This window comes from Protopterus annectens, chromosome 4.part1, assembly GCF_019279795.1.
Source record: "Protopterus annectens isolate FY-2018-M chromosome 4.part1, PAN1.0, whole genome shotgun sequence".
Classification (NCBI taxonomy): domain Eukaryota; kingdom Metazoa; phylum Chordata; order Ceratodontiformes; family Protopteridae; genus Protopterus; species Protopterus annectens.
The window spans coordinates 363,929,328-363,945,341 of record NC_056734.1 but is presented as its reverse complement, the minus strand read 5'-3'; the positions used below and the strand labels follow the sequence as shown (position 1 = coordinate 363,945,341).

At 33.7% G+C, this 16,014-nt stretch overlaps 1 protein-coding gene across 1 annotated transcript in view; it reads right to left on the bottom strand.

The window, feature by feature from the left end:
- The window catches only part of CCDC39 (coiled-coil domain containing 39), a 1,972,012-nt gene that overhangs the window by 1,611,408 nt on the left and 344,590 nt on the right, over positions 1 to 16,014 (bottom strand). The window lies entirely within an intron of this gene.

The window sequence follows — 16,014 nt, the reverse complement described above, 5'->3', positions numbered from 1 at the left end:
CATTTTCCCCTGAAACCACTACTAAAATCCCCTGTAATAATAAGTTTCAAGTTAATCACTACATAATCTAATATTTGATGAAACTGATTATATCGTTCCTTGCCATTTGTATATGCATATAATGCTACAATTCTATAAACACATTCTTTCCATCTCACATCCACAACAGTTAACCTTTCCAACCATACCAGTGTTACATCTAATATTTTTACTGTTTGTTTACACAATACAAACACTATAGAACATTCAATACCTAAATTTCATATTATTTTTCCATCACACAATTTTTCTGCTAACAATCTTTCTTCACTTGTCAAGAATCATATAGGAATAATATTTATATCACATTTAGTGCACCATTGCAGTATTCCTATCCTTTTTTACATTATTAATAATACTATTCACATTTACTGAAAGCATTATTTTTTCTTTGTTTTGAAGTTTATGGGAAGTATTTTACATTTTCATTTTTTTTATTTTTTTCCCCAATTAAATATTTTTTCTGAGTTTATGTACAACTATTCCTTGATGCTGAGAAATGAATTTTCCCTATTTTCATTAACTGAAACACATTTAAAACTAACCCTTACCTTTCTTTTTAATCTTTCATGGTGCATTTTAATTTTTTCCCCTCACCTTTACCTTAGCACCTATCACATTTATTTTCCTAACGTCCTTTATACTCCTTTCACAAACATCTTATCTCTATCAATTTTCTCTTCATTTTCAACACTCTTCAGTAGTTATCTTTATCCTCCTGAAATGTATCATTTTTTTATCTATGTCTTCTTTTATCATGTCATCTTTTTTCATTAACATCATTTTCCTCTTTTCCCCTGCTTCCTCATTACTTTCAAACACTGCAAACATTTCTTCTTCATAGTGTTCAACATTATATTGCTTATTCTTTTTACAATCAAATTAAAAATGCCCTTCACTTTTACATATTCTATGTTCCTTTCATACACTTATTCATCATAGAATGCATCTTTCTTGTACACTCATTTATCAAATTATTTAAATCTCCCCTCCAAAAAAATAAAAAAAGTTTTCAGCTGTCCTTTAAACATAAAAAGAAGGAGAAATGTGTTCCTCTATTACTATGTACATATATAACACCTGATAATTGCTTTATCACATCTTTTTCATATTTTAAAATAACATCCACTTCCCACATCCCATTCCAAATACCCCTCTCAAATGTAACTGTCACAATATCAGTAACTGAAAAATACATACATGAAAAATAGTTTTTAATATCTTTTAACTCAATTTATTCAGTGCAAAACTGAACAAACGCTTTTTTAATCGAGTCCCTTGCAGGGAAAATATAAAGTCATTCCATGGGTAGCAGTCTAAGAAATATTTCCATTAAGTCTTTAGTATCAAATGTCAAGTCAAAAAATGTGTCTTTTACCTAATGAATCAAGGATCTAATGTATTTTGCCTCAAAAACCCAAAGGAAGCAATAAATTATTCCACACAAAATATCTATTATTTCTTCTATTTTATCTGAAGAAACCTTTTTTTTCCTTTTTAATAAAGTTTTCAGTACCTTTTGTTCTTCCAACTATATCAGCATAGGATTTTTCAGACTGCATCCCACCTGTAGCCTTCTGTCCTTCCAACTCACAACTCATTTCCTTTCTGTCCAACTCGCTGTCCAGTTTTCCATTATATTCAACCATGAAATATTTGACTCTTCTCCAGGATCACCTTTATTCAATAAAGCAATCAGTTTTCCATCATGCAAACCTTCAGAAGCAATTTCAATTATAACAACTTCTTCAAAATCCTGAGGTTTAAAGTCAGCTAGACTAGTTGTACTTTCTATTTGCTTTTCAACAGCTAACAGAGTGACAGAACCACACTGCTATCATCAACAGAACAATTATCTTCTCCCTCCATTACTGCACAGTTTTTCCTAGCTGTCTCTGTGCCAGGAACAGAAGCAGAAGTGCAGAAGCAAAAACATTCCCCTCACAATGAAGGGAGTATGGTCATGTATTTATATACAAAAGATAACTCTTATTTATAAAATATTTAAAATGTACATTTACATATGTACAAATATATAAATATACAAATCGGTTTGCACACAATCATAATTTCCTTTACAATCATGCTAAACTTTCATCCCTATCAGACCCCCATTCCTTTTTCCATAACCATCATCTGATTTTACTTAATACTGTTGATAAAATCCATTTACTATTAAACAATTTAATTTATTCTTTCATTCCATATAACCCATATAACATAAAATAAATGTTTATCATTTCATTTAAGATATTTACCTCTGTTCTTATAATATCCATATTTAATCATATCCATGTTGATTTTATCCACTTCTTTTATATCTTAAAAATGCTTCTTTACATAGTTTCCCCATAATGTTTTTACTCTTTTACACTTCAAGAACACGTTCCATTGTTTCCTCTTCTTAACAATGTAAACATATTCTATCACTTTTCTTTTTATATGGTATATTTCCTTTTACTGACAATTTATTACTAGTCTCTACAAAAAATTGTGACATTCTAATTTCTGATTACACCATTTGCTTCTTATTTTTATAGCTTTACTTTTTTTCATCTGTTAGTTCTTCCCAATCATTACATTCTTATACCATACTTTCCTAACTTTTTCTATATCAGCAATTTTTATTTTCCACAAAAATATTTTGGTAAAATTTTATTTCTTCATGTAGTGGACCGGAGTTCTGCTGTGGTGACCCCTAACTGGGAAAAGCCGAAAGACACAACAACATGTATACACTTTTTTCTCATTTACTCTTTTTTAAGATACCCAAACTTTATCATACTTATATTTATACAGTCTTACTATTAATATCTCATCTTTCAATTTATCAGCTTTAACAATTTGTATAAATGTTATGAAGCAGCTTATACTACTGGGTAATTAAACCAAAAACATCATCCTTCTTTAATTACATACAAAACTCCTCTTTTTACTGGGTTTAATCTAGAACCCCATATAAATGAAAAAAAATTCTAATAATTCATTTTCAAATACTGGTGGTGACATAAATACACTTGCCAATTATGTTGCTTTTACCATCTGTACTGAATTTATTAAATAAGCCTTTTTTTCTGAATGCTAATTTATATGTTCTCCAGAAAAGACATGTTTGCTTTATTTCTTCTACTGTTTTCCCCCACTGAATTCTACTTACATGTTTATTCCCAAATTTTATACCCAACATAGAAATTTCATTCACTGTGAAATATATACCCCCAATCTCTACATCACTTAAACCTTTACTTTTCTCTTTTATCTAAAGCCATCCCTATCATCCCTAGACACTCATTTGTGCAAATTATTACTTTTATCCAGTTTTTGCTTTTTTTGAAATTATTGTCATCTGCATATGTTAACAGAATTGGAATTTTTAACTTTTCTGAGGCGTTATATACCTCACCTCCTTCATTATGCAATTTAGTTCACGTACTATCACACTCATAACTAATGAAAAAGTATACAACTCAGACATTCCTGTCTTACACCACTCTTCATATGTACCTCTTGGCTTAACCAACAATTTCTAAGTATTTTTACTTTATTATTACTATGAGCTGACATGCATATTTTTCTGACTTTCTCACTTTACTACCCAAGAGATTTCATGTTCAGTTGTGTCAAATGCCTTATTAAGGTCTCCTATCATAATTTTTGCTTTTTTCTTTTCTGTTCATATCATCCACAATTTCTCTATCAATAATTCTGGACAACCCTTCCCCTTTATACTATATACGCTATTTTCTATAATATTTTCATTTTAGTTTCAAATCATTTTTGCATTACTTTCATAAAGATCTTATAATCATTATTATTCAGTACTATTGGTCTCCAGTTTTTAATTCTCTTCTATCTTTTTTCTTCCATTTGGATTTAAGTATTCCACTACATAATTCTTTATACATAAAACCTTCATTTACCCATTCATTCAAAATCTTTAAAAATATTTTTTGACCATCCCTTACATTTTTATACATTTCATAGCCTATACCATCTAGGCCTACAGCCGAATATATATTTACTTTTTCTAATACTTCATCTAGCTCATTTACAGAAATCTCTTTTCCAACTTTTTTCTGTTAACTTTTTTTACTTTTCATGTTTTTTCACTACCTTTTTTTCATTAAACATTTTTTGTACATATTCATAATCTTTTCCCGAGTTCTATTTCTCCTTTTTTTATTTCTCTCATTACACTACCATCTTCCTTTACTAATCTGCTTAAGTAACTCAATACTTCTCATTTTCCTTGTAAAATATCTTTGTTTATATAACAATTCCTGTATTTTTTTCTTTATTTCTTTCATATAATTATTTTTCTTTATCAAAATACTTTCTACCATTATGGTCTAAATCTTCCAATACATCATTATATATTCTTTTATACCTTTCTTTCTCTACTTTTCTCACATCATATTGCCACTGTTAAAAATATTTTTATATTTTCCTTAAATATCATCCACCATCAGATACATTTTTATAAAATGTTCTCACAGTAATATGATTTTTCTATAACTGTACTATTAACCTATTTCCATCCTCATACCATGCTTTCTCATTTATACTTTTTATTCCTTTGCCTATTTTTATATCATGAGCAAAAAATGAAAAAAAAAAAAACAACTCCAACAGCAACACAGTGGTGCAACAGAAATAGAAATCCAAAGAACATCCACCACTACCTATTGTAAGGAAATGGATGACTTTATTAAAGGATAAAACAAAACAGTAAGCACTTTCGCAACGTACTGTTGCTTCTTCAGTCTATTAATAAATGCATTGACATCGCAGCTTAAATACTTAAAAAATTTCTAACATCCAATAGTTGTCAAGTAACAATCAAATAATTAACAGTGAATATTAAGTTTGCTTCTAGGAAGCATACATACTAAAGCCATCCAATGACGATCTATAAAAAAGGTAACTAACCTATTAGTGTATTCTAAAACCCTATTGGGTAAATGTTTGCAATCCTTCATTTTCAATGGATGCAAACACATTCAATCTACTGCACCGAATAAGTACACAACATTGTATATGCATTAAAATTAATTAACAATAATTAAAAACACATATTCCACTTCTTCAAAATGTCTATAATAAAAACTTGTACATCAAAATGCAGAAAACCACATAAAATAAACACGCTTCCCAAGAACAAAAATATCCCATTTGAAACATACTGTTCACCTATCTTAAATGATGATTATAGCATAAAATAAAGCGTACTGCCAAAAAGGCAATCCCTAACCAAAACCATCCTTAATTGTACTGGCCAGAGTTCCAATCAGCTCACTGTAAAAACTGTTTCCTCTAATAACAGTATATTTAAACTAATGTGTATGACAACATGATGATTGGTAAACATGTTTGTAGAAAATAAGCCCTTCCCCCATAGGGTCAGTGCTACTCATACTCAAGTTGATTGAAAATGTCAAAAACACAAATAGCCTGGTTATGAGTCAAATAAAATAAAAATTGAGCTGATAGCACACTGCTGCCTGTTCTGAACGTAAATACCCAATCATATAGGGAAAACACCAATTCTAACCAATCAGCAAACCTCTAAAATCAAGCAAAACAACCTTCTATAGGCTTACAAACAAGAATCTCCCCTTCTACATCAGGAAGTATGAACAAACTATCATAGCCTAGTCTTCATAGTAAAAACATATCAAAAGTTTGAGAATTCATTTTATGCTCAACTTCTGAGAGACTTGGTTGGTTACAATCACCTGCATTAGAAGCTGAAGTTAAGTACAAACTTGCAGTTTTAAAAGTACTGTATTTCATTTTTTTCTGTTACTTAATTGTGTGTTTCACTGAATATAGTGTGCTGTGTGTCTCTCTGCTATAAGAGGGTTGGTGGTCTTCTCACTTCTTTAACTGATATTTAACTATTAGCCTAGAGGGCTTCCTCTGTACTTTAAGTGCTAGCCACAAAGTTTGAGAACTCATTTTATGCTCAACTTCTGAGAGACTTGGTTGGTTACAATCACCTGCATTAGAAGCTGAAGTTAAGTACAAACTTGCAGTTTTAAAAGTACTGTATTTCATTTTCTCTGTTACCTAATTGCGTGTTTCACTGAATATAGTGTGCTGTGTGTCTCTCTGCAGTTAGTTCCCCACCCACCCTCCCTGTTCTTGTTTTGGTTAGTGTTGGTGGCTCTGGATTTGCCCGCCCCTCCTGTAAGTCTGTATTCGAACACTCCTCCTGAGTCCATCTCTCACTTAACAGAGTACAGTGAGATCATATTTTGAGTCTAGTGTTCACTCTACTTAATACAGAGAGAAGATTTGAGAAGGCCAACCCACTTAAGTTCTTCCTTCCTCTCTCCTTGCACTTTACTAACAAAAAAAAAATTTTGCACTTTATTCATCTGCTTTTACTGTATTTGTGTTTCTTCCTAATTTATTACTAGGGCCATTGACTACAACCCTGATCTGAGACATATAACAATAAGTATCTTTTTCTGTACATTTAAAGTAGGTTTTTTTATTGTATCTGCTTTATTTTCTGAAATATATATATATATATATATATATATATATATATATATATATATACTTGTTTCCTGCCTTTCAAAGCTAGTATAGTCCAGTTTTCAGGTTAGTCCTGAATTCAGGGCTGTGTTACAAATCTCTGTGTTTGCCCATACCTTACTTGGATAGAAGGAAGTTTCTCTGTTCACCTTTGAGAGAGGGTAGCTTTGAGCAGCCTATCTGTCCCTGGAGGAGTGGTTTCAGCCCAGAAATTAGTAGCATATTGGCCATTTTGGGCTAATTTCTATCTATTTAATTTCCCTGCTATAAAAAATGCATTTGCCCGGTTTTGCGTGCCGGGCAGCACCAGTTAGCTAGGGTATAACTATTCCTGGCTCCACAAAGTATCCTCTTCAAATTTTCCTTTGGAACTAGACAAACTTTCAACTTAAGCACTCAAACCATTGATTTCTCAGACTGGCACTTGCTCAAAACACATAGCAAGCACTTATAAACCCTAGCACTAGGACCACCCTATACTGTACAGAAGGACGAGGCTCTCTATTCGACCTTACCAGTCATTCAGTAAAACAGTTCACTGTACCTATCCAGATATGTCCAAAGGGCAGTTTCAGGTGTAATCTCCAGTCCAACTGGTGAATCTGGGCATTCTGAGGCAATGTTACAACTGTCTCATGTACACAGACAACCCTCTCTTCCTACCACTCCTACCACCAAACACTAATACATGCGAGAGATGCAATTATACAGCCAAACTGGAGGCTAAGCTCTCTCAACGCAAGACTGGATTAGACAGTCAAGAGGAGAAGGGAAATACTTTCATCACACCACCGGTCTCACATAGACCCATTAAACCAGCACCGGAAACAAACACATATAAATACACAAAACATACTTGGAGGCTCTTAAATAAAAATCTGCAAAAGCAACAGAGACCTCCAAAGCAGACATCCAAGCAACCTCCACCCCCCCAACACAAACCATGAAACACATACTTCATAAAACCAGTGTACCATGCAATCACAGCCCTTAAGGCAAAATAACATACCCAACATACTAGTAATAGGTGACTCTATAGTCAGGCACACTGACATCCCACTCACTAGGCTGAATAAGGAGAAGGTTACTGTTAGCTGCCTGTCGGGTGCCAGGATCCACCACATAACACAAGCACTTAGGTCACTCCAGAACAAGTACAAATATGACTCTGTCATTGTCCATGTTGGTGTGAATGACCTGAGCCGTATCTCCCTGGGCTACATAAAAAGAGACATGGAAGAGATCTCTGATCACTTAGACCAGGCCGGTATGACCCTGACCTTGTGCAGCATCCTGCCCTCACCAAGAATACCACTGTATAAAGAAAAAATTATCAATTTCAACAATTAGCTAAGTTTCTGGTGTCATTCAAAGGGGATCCAGTGTCTGTCCACTTGGGATGACATGCTTGATGTTACGGATCACCCACCATGTCCCAAGACCACCATTCCACGTTTCTGGAAACATCAGGAAACATAAAGGTCCTAATATTGGGTGATTTCAATTACCCAAACATTAACTGGGAAAACTACTCAAGTACTAACTCCCTTGCAACACATTTCCTAGAATTTATAAACTCAAATGCCCTGGATCAACTGGTCAACACTCCCACCAGAGGTGACAACATACTGGACCTGGTCATCAGCAACATGGGTGACTGGTGTTCCACACTGGAGGTCAACCCCTTGCTGGTTAGATTGGATCATAAACAAATCACTTTGGATATCCACATTCTACCCCAGACAAGGAAACTACCATGAAAAACTTTTCAAAAGCAAACTTCATGTTACTTAAGACGAGGTGGAAAGTTTCAAAGCCCCCATGCTAAAAGATAATGCTGTCCAAGCTGCAAAATCCTTTACTAATGCATTCTATGGGCACCTACAAGAATGCATGGATTGTGCTATCCCAAGCAAAACCAAGACTCACTCCTCCAAGAAAAGGAAACCAGTCTGGTGGACCCCTGCCATAAACAAGCTATACAATAGAAGGAGGAAACTAGTACAGAAAAGAGTAAAATCCCAAGAAGGGAAGACATCCCTGATCATATCAGCAAGAAACTACAATCCCTCATAAAATCATCCAAGGCGAGCTTCGAAAGAAACATTTCCAAGGACTCCAAAGATAACCACAAGGCATTCTTTAGCTATGTCAAGAATCTAAGTGGTAATGCTCAGATCTGCTCGGAGTTAGTGCAGAATGGCACAAAATACACTGAACCAACCGATATAGCCAATATCCTGGCAGACTGGTTAAGTGCAAAGTTCACCCCCTCTCATCCCCAAAAGGGCCCATAACCATGCCAGAAGAATGCAGAGCCCCTGAAATCACAGACACTCAGGTTAAAACAGCCCTCTCAAAAGCCAAAAACACAGCAACAATGGGACCGGGTGGTGTCCCAGGCTGCGTCCTACACAAGCTCAAAGATGAACTAACCCCTAACCTAAACACACTGTTCAAACTCAGCCTCTCCACAGGATATGTACCCATAGAATGGTGCACAGCAACGGTTATTCTGCTCCACAAAGGTGGAGCCACAACAGACCCCGGGAACTATCGCCATATAAGCCTGACTAGCTTGGTCTGCAAGGCTATGGAGTGCATCATCATGGAACTCATTAACAGAGACATTGGGAACCTCCAAACACTGGACCCTACAAAGTTCGGCTTTGTTAAGGGCAGATCATACCTCCTATATCTGGTGGACTTCTTTGAGACAGTTACCAAGCGTATAGATGAGAGAAAGGTGGTACAGACAGCCTACTTAGACCTCACAAAGACCTTCGACACCATTCCCCATTCTGGTATTATAGATAAGCTCACCAGCCTGAACATAAACCCTTACGTCACAAGATGGGTTGACAACTGGCTCATGGACAGAACCCACATGGTGAGAGTTGTGGGAGCTAGGTCCGACTCTAAACTGTTACAAGTGGTGCTCCCCAGGGCTCAGTCCTAGCAGCCTTCCTGTTCGGCATATACTTCTCAGAGGTACAGACAAGCACAGGAGGACTATGGCTGACCAAGTTTACAGACAACTGCAAACTAGGGGCTATAAATGACTCTCCAGCTGACACAGACATCCTCCAAAAGGGTCTCACTGAGACGGATACCTGGTGTCAAAATCATGGCCTCAAGCTAAATACCAAAAAGTTCATAGTCATCCTCTTTGGAAAAGACAAAGTACCCACAATTACCACATAGGTGGTAGTCCCCTAAATAACGAAAACGTTACAAGGGATCTGGGGACCCAAGTAGATAGTAATCTCTCCTTTGATAATCACATTGCTAAAGTGGATAGAAAATCCTTCTATGTGACCCACCTAATCACAAAAGGGTTCGCATCCAGATTAAAAGAGGTCATTGTGCCCCTCTACTCATCAGACCCATCATAGAGTGCAATGCCCCATTTTGGGATGTACCTTACAAGACACCTGCAACAGCTGGAAAGATCACAGAAGTACCTCACCAAGAGGATCACTGGCCTCAAACAGATGCCCTATGCAGCTCGACTGAAGAAATACCAGATGTACTTGGTTGCATACCGCCTACTCAGAGGTGATCTCTGCCTGACATACAAGGCCATGTCCAATCCAGAATTGATGGACATGCTCCACCTAAACAAAACCGTATCCCCTCGAGCCACATACTCTAGAGATCTAAACCTCACCACAACAATAAACAGGACGTGCTGGAGGGATAGATTCCTGTCCCAGAGACTTCCCATGCTGTGGAACAAGATTCCAATCTACATTAGGCAGAGCTCCTCGCAAACACTCTTCAAGAGAAACCTTGACGAGTGGATGGGAAACAGAGTTTACCCCGGGGATTACTTCAGTGGTTCTGCTGGACAAAGGCACAGGGAACTAAGCTAAGGGGGTGGCGAAAGCCAACACATTCTGGCTAGGCTTATAAATGCCTCCGGGCAGATAGCCTAGTACCTTACCTATAAACTTATGAACTTAAGTAGTTTGCGATAAACCCATTTACATATAGTAAGATCGCAAATCACATCCTTAAGTCCCTCTAGTACATGAAAATGGAATCTAATATCAAAAACTAACTTCACATTTGTAGTTCCACTATTAATGGGAAAACCGACGAATGCTTACATAAATTACGAAAAATAAAATCTATAAAAAAATTCACTAGAATCCTGGATGAGGCATCCTACATGTAATAACCGACCAATCTGATGGAAAAGACAAAAAACTGAGGCCAATCAATGAATTCTTCTATGACTGGTCACAGAAAAGCATACATATCCAGTCCTGACTTATAACTACCAACTGCCATTGATACAAAAGGAACATAAACCAATCACTGCTTAACCTTAGCAGCATTAACAAACCAATAGCATTCAAAACGGGCTCAGTACCCTTACTTAAAAACACACTCACAAAAAATACATACAGAAAACAAAAACCTTTTAAACAACTATCTAAATACAACCACATCAAAAACATAAACACTCTAACTATAATATCGATTGCATTAATGCAACTGATCAAAAATACCTAGACTGAATTTCACTTAATAGCGAAACATATGTATGCATGACTTAACACCATACTTCTCAACCTCTTAGTGCAAGAAATCTGGACAAAGCCTACAATATGGGGGGACAAATGCCTAAAAATAGGGACAGATTTTAAATAAAGCTCTTATAAACTTAGAAAATTGTTATATTAACAGGATTTGTGTTAGCATGCATTTCCTGAAAGATATTAAGTCTAAAACTCAAATGTATGTCATTATTTAGTGCCTGCAATCCGTAGTAGTTATCCAGCAAACCACAAATTTTATGATCAAAAATATGAGACAAAAATCTGTACAGTTGACAGCTATGCTTAACACTCGAATGGAAAATAACTAAAATGAGTAGCTGTCATTGTTTAAAAACTTCAGTCCTAGCATCTCATTAGTAAAAGTCAGCAAACCATCTCACATCCACTGAGAGAGAGTATCCTTATCCATTATTTAAACATCAGTGCCAAACAATACAAAAATATAATAAATATTTGCTTCACTGGCTAAATACGTGTTATTCAACTACAGAAACTATAGCAGACAACTGTAAACAAAATAATAAAACACAGCAATTTCTTATCTAATAGCAACGCCAGCCGCAATGATCCAAAGCAAACAATGTCACTAAACATCAATAACATGACTACAAAAAACTTTCCACGAACATACAAAACACTACAATATAATTACAGTATAAACTACTTCTATCTGAAAAACTATATAACAAAAATAATAATTAATAAGCTAATGCTTTTACGGTCAATGATAAAGCAGTAAAGCCGCTTATAACACATAAAAAAACAAAAATAAAAGTATAATACTCACTACAAACACAAAAATTATAATAAAGACAAAAATGTATTGCAAAAAATCAATAACTAAATAAAACTCCACACACCATAAAAACAAAAAACAACTCCCTAAACTCTCCTATTTCTTACGTAGTCCCTTGGCTCTCAGAGCAGGTTTTAATGACACTTTCCCATTAAGACCACACTTCTTATCTGCTTGGAATTGAAGAATCCAAGCTAACTCCCTACATTCAGTCCTGTTTACAATATCTCCTAGTCTGGCTTTGATTTAGTTTTATATCTTCCTTATTTTATCTCTAGCCATACTGCAGGACAATTAGAAAATCCTGTTTCAACAACCTCCCCTTCTTCTATAAATAAACCTTCTGTTACTATAAAATAATTAATTTCATTTTTATACATGCCTCTTTTGTAAGTCCATGAATTTTTGTCCCAAAATTTTAACTTACCACATCTTATAACTTCTAACATTTTTTCTTATATAATTTCCTTTCTTTTTACACTTGCCTCTTAAATCACAATTAAAGTCTCTTGCTATTATAATATTCATATATACGACTACACAGTGTAAAATCTGATGAAATAAGCTTTTCCTTTCTTTACAATTAGTATAAGCATACAATGTTATAATTCTATATACTTGTTCTTTCCATTTTACATCTACAATGGTTAATCTTCTGATTTTTGCTGAAGCTACATCTATTTACTGTATTTCTACAGAATACTGCTATTCCAGAATATCTGTCATTTCCCAAATTATATTTCTTCCCCATAGTTTTAATGTTTGTAATCTTTCTTGTTAAAAAATTGTGTGTCTTTTAATATAATTACATCTTCATTACATGTATTACACCACTCCAAAATTCATATTCTTAATACTATTCACATTTACAGAAAGCACTCAACATTTTCATTTTTCTTTTTCCTTAGATTCATGGTTTCATAAGTTCAGAGCTAACTCCTGGGCCAGCTTTATTAATCGGGCATTCTAGGCATAAACAATTTCGTTTTCAGCGATAAGAATCAAACACTGTACCTTGTGTCTGTGAGTCAAACACCTTAACCATTATAGCAAACCCCAATCTTCAGTTGTATAAGCATTACTTTTCATCAATTTCCTTTCTTTTGTACTTATCCCTTTAAATTTTCTTTTTCTGCCCTTTACCATTTTACCAGTAGAATTCTTTTTTTCCCATTTACTACTTCCCAGTTTATGTCTTCATCACTTATTTCAGAACATTCTTCTATGTCTTGCTTATTATTTTTCATATCTGATTTTTCTTCCATTTCTATTGCTTATAAAATTTATTCTCTTTGTTCATTTTCTTCCCTTTTTTCTTCCATTTCCCTAGTGTTATTTTCATTTTTGCAATACATCCATAAATTTCTAACTTTATTACATTTGTAACATCTTAATTCACATTTTTGTATCATGTCCCATTTCCTTACAAATATATTTTCTTTTGTCACAGTTACTTAGCAAATGTTCTTTTCCACAAAAAAAAAAAAAAAATAGTAGTTTTGGGTTGGAAGACTTGAAATGCCAGTTGAACACAAACACCAATATTCCCCTCCACATTTATCATGCTTGGTATATGTATATTTTTTCACGTTCAATTTTTAACATAATATTACAATCCCAGCCACCAGTCTATACCCCTTTTGCCATAACCTCTTGCAGTGCCCAGTATTTTTTACATAAAGCTTTCAAATGTCCTTTCAAAAGTCTATAATTCTACCTCTACTTGAAATTGCAGATTAATCTTTTTTGTTTCCCTGTTAAATGCTTTCATCACATAACGATTCCATAGGTTACAGTATTTCTTTTTTTCATATTCTCCAAGAAAATTTTCCTTTGAAAAATGTCTCAAATATAAGGTCACAACATATTTCTTTGTTAAGAATAAAAGCTCTTACCTCATGTGCTTTTACAGCCAAAGGAGCTATTAAATTGTCCCACACTTCATACTTGTTCAGTTCTTTGTCTTCTTTACTTTGAATCCTTACAACACACTTCTGTTTTTCATTTTCTTCTGCTACTCCACTTTTGTCTTCTTTTACTTTCTCTGCATATATTTTTTTTCTATCTAACCAGTATTCTTCAGGATTGTCTCTGCATCTTCCTTTTGTATTTTCTCCATAATGTCCCACATGAAACATCTCCTTCACTTTCTGGCTCACTCTGCAGTAGCATTTCTTCAACTAAATCATCCTCAAACCCTCCTCATTGGAGGATTGTAATTATACATCCATCATTTGCTGACTCATCTCCATCAAACAGGTTTCTTTGAAACATTTCCTCAAAATCTTGCACACATTCTCTGGTTCCCACTCACAAAAATGACAAGTAGTTTTTTTTTAATTTGTAACCATTCATACATTTCATATTATTTGCATATTTACATATTCACATATTTACATGAAGAACATCACTCAATACATCATCAAACTTCTTTTTAAGTATTAACTCCCACCCTTTTACCCACAACCAAAACCATATTTTCTCCAATATTTTATGTCCAATTTCCATTGTACTTGATCTCATTAAGCCTCTCATTCCATATTGTCTATGTTACATAAAATATAACTTTGTAGATTTTCTTCGCCTTTTCTTCAGATCTTGTTCCATAATAACCATATTCTATCATGCCCATATTTAACATTTCAAATTACAAGAAATCTTTAACTAAAGCATGTTTACATAATTCTTTCCAAAACTCTTGAATTCTATCACATTTTAAAACTACATGTTCTGTTGTTTCAAACTCTTTACACTCATTAAATATTCTATCCTATTTACTTGTGTATGTCATATTTGCTTTTAATGGTAGTTTACCTATGGACAACCTCCACAAAAAAATCATTACATTAATTATTTTATAACTGTACATCTCATCATACTGCTTTTTTCTTACTTGAGTCTCTTTCCATGGATCAACAAAATAAAAAGATGTCATAATATTAACAAACTATTATTTTCTGTTCTTTTCTATTGCATTCTTTTTTTAGTTTCCATAATAAAATTTTTCTATGAAATTCTTTCATTTCTTCATTAATAATACTTTACTTATTTTCTTCATTCCTATTTCTTCCCAAAGTTAATTGTATTTATTATATATTATTGTATCTACCCAATGTTTATCTTCATAACTCCTTTTAATACTTTATACATATTTAAAGAAGCTGCATATACAATTGTGTTTATCAATCCCAGCCACACCCCTTCTTTCATATACAAAATTCCTCTCTTTACAGGGTGCACACTCTTAACCCCCAGTTGAACGGAAATATTATCATCATAATTTCTTTTTCATACTTCCCTGGTATTATATAAATGTTTGCAACACAGCTATTTTACCCAATATTCTAGTCTTTATCAAATGTGTTTTCTTTCTATATGAAAAGCTATACGTTTTCCACAAAACAATTATATATTTGATTTCTTTAAAAACTTTGTCCCATTGCTCATGTTTATATTCACTTCTACCACATACTATAGCCAATATATATATATATATATATATATATACACATTACATTATATTCTAAACCTCCTATTATACATTCATAACCAAATCCTTTGCTTTATTCTTTATTTATACTTGAACCAAATTTCTTTAATATTATAATAAAGTTTTCATTTATTTCTTCCACTCAGTTTATTTTTAGCAATTATTTCAATGTCATTAGCATAAGTAAGCATAATTGGTATTTGTACCTCCTTCATCATTTTATATCCTCCATTACTTGTCATTTTATTTATTTCCCTAACTATTACATTGATGACTAATGAAAATATCACACTGCTGGATGGATATCCTTGTTTTATTCCACACTCTATTTATGTTTAATTTCACATATTTTTTCATAAATTGATTTAATGATATGTAATATTTTGTCACTTATGTTATATGCCTGCAAAATTCACCATAATGCTTAATATTGAATATTATCAAATGCCTTACTTATATCACCTATCATAACCTCTACTTCTACTTTTTATTAATAATGTCATCAACTACTTATCTTATTAACCACAACAAATCCTGACTTTCCTTTCCTTTTCTTCCAAACAAATTTTGATTATATA